Genomic DNA, 6,614 nt, shown 5'->3' on the forward strand with positions numbered 1-6,614 from the left:
TGTGTGTGTGTGTGTGTGTGTGTGTGTGTGTGTGTGTGTATGTTTGTTTGTCAGTTCTGTATTGACCAGGTCAATACAGTTTCCCTGTATTGACCAGTGGCTGTCTTCTGGAGTGAGAATCTCTTGGCTTAAGACCTGTGCCTTCTCCTGGTGGAGACCCAAACCCTTTTGTCTCTGCCAGGTTGCTCAGAGACACTGCCACCCCCACCCAAAAATAAAAACCTTCACCTGCCCATCTCACTCCCAGAGTAAGAGCACTTGCTTGTTTTGTTGTTTGACTCCTGCTCAGGGTTGGTCCTGATGTGGAGGTGGGGAGGGGCTGAGCTTCTGATAGAGAGAGGGGAATAGTTCTCTCTGCTCTATGCCTAGTCTAAGCAGCCCCAAGGGAGGGAGAAAGTTCCTCTGGAGTAAGCCCAAAGGAAGAGAAAGTTCCACTCCTTTCTCTTCTATGATTTATGTCTCATTTTCAACTAATGAACAGTATAATTGGAAAACTCAAAACACATCATTTTCTTTAAAAAAAAAAAAAATAGAACCATCCCTGGGCGAGGCAGGGGTATCGCTGCCAGATGATACAGCATGAACAGAATGGATTTTCCCTTCTGTCCAACTTTGACCAAGGAGATTTAACCATACACCGGGTTCTTTATAAAAGGATTTAAGACACTGCTAAAAAAGATTTCCTTTGTCACCCAGTTGGTCCCAGATATTAGAAAGATGTAAAAGTTAAAAAAATTAAACTATAAACAGGTTCCAGTTGCTGGAGGTAGCTCAAAAGGTGTTTAACCACAAAGAACTTAATGGGACAAGACCTTTTGTACAAAGAAAAAGCTACTATCACCATCTCTAATAATGAGACACAGTTAGACTTACAAGTATCCAGCAAAATATTGGTGTCTTACCCTCTGTCAGAAGAATATCTCCTAACTCCAATCAAAGTCCAAAATACAGTTGGACTACCTTTCAAATTGATGACAAAGGCTCCTGGGGATATGGGCAGAAGCCAACCCACCAGGAGTGGCCCAACACCAAGTTCCTATAATTGTTCAACTAAGGAGTTCAGCTACCCTAGATTAAACAATATCCAATAACCCTGGAGACAAAAAGGGAACTTGTGGTCCAGATTGCCTCGCTTGGAGAAACAGGCATCTTTGCGTGCCGCCGGTCGCCCTGGAATATGCTTCTCCTACCAGTGAAGAAAACTGTGACATCTGATTTTCATGAGTCTGAATCTTCCAAAGAAACAAGTCTAGACTCTCTTAGACCTGAAAGATGCATTCTTCAGCCTCCCATTGGCAGAGGTGAGTCAACCATGTTTGCCTTTAAACAGACAGACCAAGAAGGTGTTACAGCAGGCAACATACTTGAGCCAGGTTACTCCAAGGATCTAAAAACACTAAATGTAGACCTCCTGCCCTTCTGTCAGAGGTTTCCTGGGGGGCTAGATTTAAAGGAACTCCAAAGAGACTGCCCACAGGAGTTACAGACCTGGGGCTACAGAATTTCAGCTGAGAAAGCTCAACTTTGTATATCAGAGGCTTCCTGTCTTAGCTACCTGCTGAGCAGAGGCAGATCCCAACACCAAAGACTACAAAGACAGGTTTGGGAGTTCCTAAGTACCATTAAGTATTGCTGCCTCTGGATAACAGAATTTGTGGAGATAGCAGGGTCTCCAGACACCAGCACAAAGGGGGACACTGAGCTCTTAATCTGAACTGAGACTAAACCAAGACACATCTGAGGTTTTTAAAACAGCCCCGATTTTGGCTCCAGCCCTAGCACTTCCAGACATCTCAAAACCTTTTTCATCGGTTTGTCCATGAAACAAAAGATATTACAAAAGGGGTTTTAACCCACACTTTAGGACCATGAGAACTTGTCCAAACGATTGGACCCTGTAGCCACAGGATGGCCCACCTATCTAAGAGCTGTGGTGGCTACTGCTAGCCTAATGAAAAACAAGCAAACAAGTTAACTCTGGATCAAGATCTTATACTCACTGTGCATCCCATGGCACAGTTGAGACCCTCTTCCAAGGAACACCAGAATACGGCTGTCTAATGACTGTGTGACCTAGTATCTACTCCTGGCCCACCCTTGGTTCTAGTTTAAGAAACTCACCACCACCATCCTGTTATCCTCTTGCCTGTTGACAACCCCCATATGCTCATCCATGACTGTCACGAGATTAAAAAATGAAACCAAGTATGTGGGAACTGCAATTGTTACTTTAACTTAAACATTTTGGACCCCAGCCAGGTACCAATGCACAGAGAGCACAACCAATCGATCTGACCCAGGCTCTCAGACAGGAAAAAGGAAAGGACAGTTGCTATATGTTTACTACTGTGCATGTCCATGGTATGATCAGTGGAGAACAAAGGCTTCTCATTACTGAAGGATGAACAGAAAATCTTGGTCCTTGTAGAGGCTATTCATCTTCCCCTACAAATTGCTATCCCAGGCCGCTGAGCTGGCTATCTGACAAATCACCCCAAGATCACTGGAGCCTATTGATATTCTGATAGCAACCCGCTGCTCCCTGAGACTCCATGGTAAAGAAGACCTGGACAGCTCAAACCCACAAGTTGATGAAGAACAACAGAGGGAAAGATCATTCTTCCAGAAACATCTGCCAGGACTCTGGTAACTGACCTTCACCAGGCTCTGGAATCCACAAAACAGACTTGCCCAGACCAAGGTGTATTATAGCTAGACTGGATACCTAGCTCAGGATATTTTATTAGCTCAGGATATCTCAGCCAGATACCAGTTTTGTGCTCAACTAAATCTAAAACAGACAGCCCTTACCCAGAAAGGGGTCCAGATGAGTGACCAACACCCTATCAAACTGTAAACTGACTTCACCAATATCTGGCCTGCCAGGGGAAGATAAAAGCACTTGCTAGTTTTCTTATAGCAACTACTCATCTTTTCCAGATAGGTAGAACTAGTCCATACCTGGACCGGACTTTCACTAACCAAGCCTCCCAATTAGTAGTTAAAGCTTTAGAAATAAGTTGGAAACTTCATTGTGCATATATAGACCTTAGATTTCTGGGCATGTGGAAAAAATGAATGAGATTTTAAAAAAAAAAAAACTATACCAAAACTCTCATTAGAGTCCAGTGACTCCAATGAGACTCTAAGAAGAAGGGTAGATAGATCTTCCTTTGCTTTGCTTCAGGCCTGCTGCATACCATATATGAAGGGATTTACCCCACAATGACATTAAGTTTGGAAGGCCTCTCCTGTTGCTTCCCAGGCTCAGAGACCAACACTTGGTAGAATTACTTCCTTCTCAAGTCACTATAGACATTCTAGTCCTCCATAAATGCTATTCACTGGGCTATCCAAGTGCACCACCAGTTTCCCCTTGCTTGTGTCTGCATATACTCTCTGGGTCAAGCAGGTAGCCAAAGGGCCACTGAAACCAACTCAGACAGAACACTACAAGGTGATTCTCTCAATTCCTTAGGCTGTGGAGAGAGCTAGCATTATACCATGGATCCACCACACCCTGGTCAAGAGAGCCATGGATGATGATACCAACTGGACTGTCTCCAGATTATGGATGGACCTCTTAAAATTAAATTTTTGTCTTGCTCTTCTACTCTCTGCCCCTCTACCTCCTCTTAAGTCTTGTTTTTTATTCTATGGGTATGAACATAGGGTTATGGTCTACCCCCACAGCCTGGAACTAGGAACTAAGAAAGATGGATACAGGGAAGGTATTAACTAGTGTGACTATAAACCACCAACCCATAATCATCTTGACCTCTGCTCACTGATGCCCACTTTAAGTGTTTGGTTGTATTGGGAAAAAAACAAAGATATGGGAGTTTATCTTTTGAGGTAGAAATATAGAGTTTATAATTCTATGCATGCCCCTTAGTTACCAGGAACAAAAGAGATCTGTTGCAAAAACTGTGGTTATGACGAAGGCTCATAAAATTTCCTTTTCAAAAGATTTTGGCCTTTGGAAAACCTGGGAAGATCAGACTCTATGCCACAGGAAGGGACAGAACCTATCAAGGGATAGAGTTAATCATTCCTAGGCAGAAATCAGCCAGGACTGCTGGTTATCCTTAGGCACCCAGCCCTCAAACTACACAGGATAAGAACAAACCAGACTATCATCCCATTGACTGATAAAACTCACTGTGACTGGGGCGGCCCAAATTAACATTACAGAACTTACAAGAGACTAAAATTTGTCTAATACCCAAAACTTCAGTCTACACGCTTCCCCTTATTCTGATGACTGCCTTGTAGGTTACCTCAAATAGAAAACAAAATACTGCTGAGACCACTTGGTGAGCATGTACTAATGGTTTGACTAAAAGCGCCTCTCCTGGTGCTTGCCAAACTAAGTAGACAGATTGATCAGGACTTAGAGGTATTAAAAGCTTCTGTTTCTGAATTAAAACAACAGTTAAATTCTCTTGCAGAGCTGTCCTAGAGAGTTGGAGAGGCTTACACTTAGTTCTCCTGAGATAGAGGAAGCTATGCATGGCTTTGGAAGAAATCTGTTATCTCTATGCTAATTAATGAAGAGTAATTAGAAAAAAAAAACCTTGCCGTGGTTGAAAACAAAAATAAAACCTCAATATTCAGGAGGCAAAGGCAGTCAGATCTCTGTGAGTTTGAGGCCATCCTGATCTACAGAGTGAGATCCAGGACAGCCAGAGCTATACAGAAAAAGAAAAAGAAAGAAAGAAAGAAAGAAAGAAAGAGAAAAGGGATGAGGGAGGGAGGGAGGGAGGAAGGAAGGAAGGAAGGAAGGAAGGAAGGAAGGAAGGAAGGATAGAGGGAGAGAGGGAAGGGAGGGAGGGAGAGAGAGGAGAAAGAAAAAAGAAAAAGAAAAAATATAGAAAGAGTGAGTAATAATAAAAGAAAGAACTCAAAAAGAGACAAGACAAAGACAAAAATCACACAATAGCAATATTTGTTCTCTTGGTCACCCTGGCTAGCTACTCTGCTATCAACACTGGCTGGGCCATTAAGTTTCATTCTGATTGGGTTAACTTTGGGCCCTGTATCTTAAATTAAAACAGGGTAAGTCCACAATTTGACTCATTCACTAAGACTAGTGGGAATTATAACAGGGTCCCAGATCTTAGTAGGTCCCCAGACCTTAGCACTCCTGGCTCCATGACAAAAGTACCACTCAGGCTATAAAACTCAGTACTTAAACAGTTAAATCTGCCAAAATGAAAACAAAGACTTCATCCATCAAAGTCCATAGTTCTGGGAAAGTCTCAAAAGGTATCAACCTAGCTTTTTGGCTTCTGTAGTTCTGCTTCTGGCTAACTGTTCTTGTTAACCGAAGTATGTTAAAAGCTCACCCTGAGAAAAGCTCACTGGCACACTAGCATCCCAAATACCCAGTGTCCCAGTGTAGTCACCTGCCGACTAATAAAGGTTTTCTGTTGGTTTACACTGGTGTCTGGGCAGTCTTCTCTGGTAGATAACCCACAATGGCTCCCTAGCACTGACCCCCAGGATGTACTTGAAGATATAGCCATGATCGCCTTCCTCCACAGTTGTGTTCTCACCCTGGATAGAGACTGAAGAACATGGCAGTCAGCACACTGAGCCCTCCCACCCTGCATGATGAGCTATCACACTGACTTCCTACTGTCCCGCACCAGAAACTGCACATATGCTAGTCCCATTCCTAAATACCCTTCCATTCCCTTTTTCATCTGTTCTCATTCTAACCTTCCACAGGCTTAGCCTGTGTGTCCTGTTGGGTGATAATGCTTGTGATACATACAGGGCTGTGTGTAGGAATAATGACATCCACTATGTGTAGACCATTAGTGACTAATACCAAGCTCCTACCAGGGACTAGCAGTTTTGTAGGGCTAGAGATGCACCTCCATTTCTGTCAGGAAGAAATTGTCAATCTAGTGATAATAACGGGAATGAAAAGAAATAATTAATTAGAACAAATCAGGAGATGTGCGTTCAGATTAAATCATTCAGGAAAGGGGGTGGTGACTCTGGGGACAGTCTCTTAGTCTGAAGGCATCGGGTGATGTTTCAGTACCCTCAAAGTGAGGAGGAAGGAGATCTGGTACATTTGTGGGGGCAGGGAAGAAGGGGTGTCCCAGGAAGAGAGTGCATTGGCTCAGGGGTAGAAACAGACTGTCCAGTGGGTTATTTGGGGACCTGTGTCTGATGTCACGCCATCCAGAGAAAAAGATGGTGATTTAGAGCAGAGAATGGCAGGATGCCAAACAAGAGGCCTTGAGGATAAAGCAAGAATGTAGAGTCTTTGAGGAAAACAAAGCTGTATGGACTTTCACATTGACAAGATTCCATGACTGCCCTGATTAAACAGGACAGGGCAGATCCTAGAGCTGTGTAGGAAATAGTGTGTTTGTAAGCTTTCCTTCACCATGGAAGAATACTTGAGACAAACAATTCAGAGGGAGGAGAGGTTTAGTCAGAATCAAGGTTCGAATTCACACTGCTATTTGGCTCTGCTGCTATTGGCCTGTGGTGACAGTGGGCATCATGGGGCAAATGCACGCTGAGGGAGGCCTGTTTACTTCAGGGCATCTGGGAGGGGAGGATGAGGCCAGGGAAAGTGTCAAGGTCCCAGG

At 43.6% G+C, this 6,614-nt stretch overlaps 1 protein-coding gene across 3 annotated transcripts in view; it reads left to right on the forward strand.

Annotated features, from left to right (window-relative positions):
- LOC116100538 (sialic acid-binding Ig-like lectin 13) overlaps positions 1-3,912 on the forward strand; it is a 9,372-nt gene extending 5,460 nt beyond the window's left edge. For all 3 annotated transcript variants that reach the window (XM_031384327.1, XM_031384328.1, XM_031384329.1), the window contains one exon: positions 3,479-3,912. The gene's annotated coding sequence lies outside the window, so the exon portion shown is untranslated. The remainder of the gene's footprint in view (positions 1-3,478) is intronic.
- Positions 3,913-6,614: the final 2,702 nt, after the last annotated feature.

The sequence above is a fragment of the Mastomys coucha genome, unplaced genomic scaffold (assembly GCF_008632895.1).
Source record: "Mastomys coucha isolate ucsf_1 unplaced genomic scaffold, UCSF_Mcou_1 pScaffold21, whole genome shotgun sequence".
In the NCBI taxonomy this organism is placed as follows: domain Eukaryota; kingdom Metazoa; phylum Chordata; class Mammalia; order Rodentia; family Muridae; genus Mastomys; species Mastomys coucha.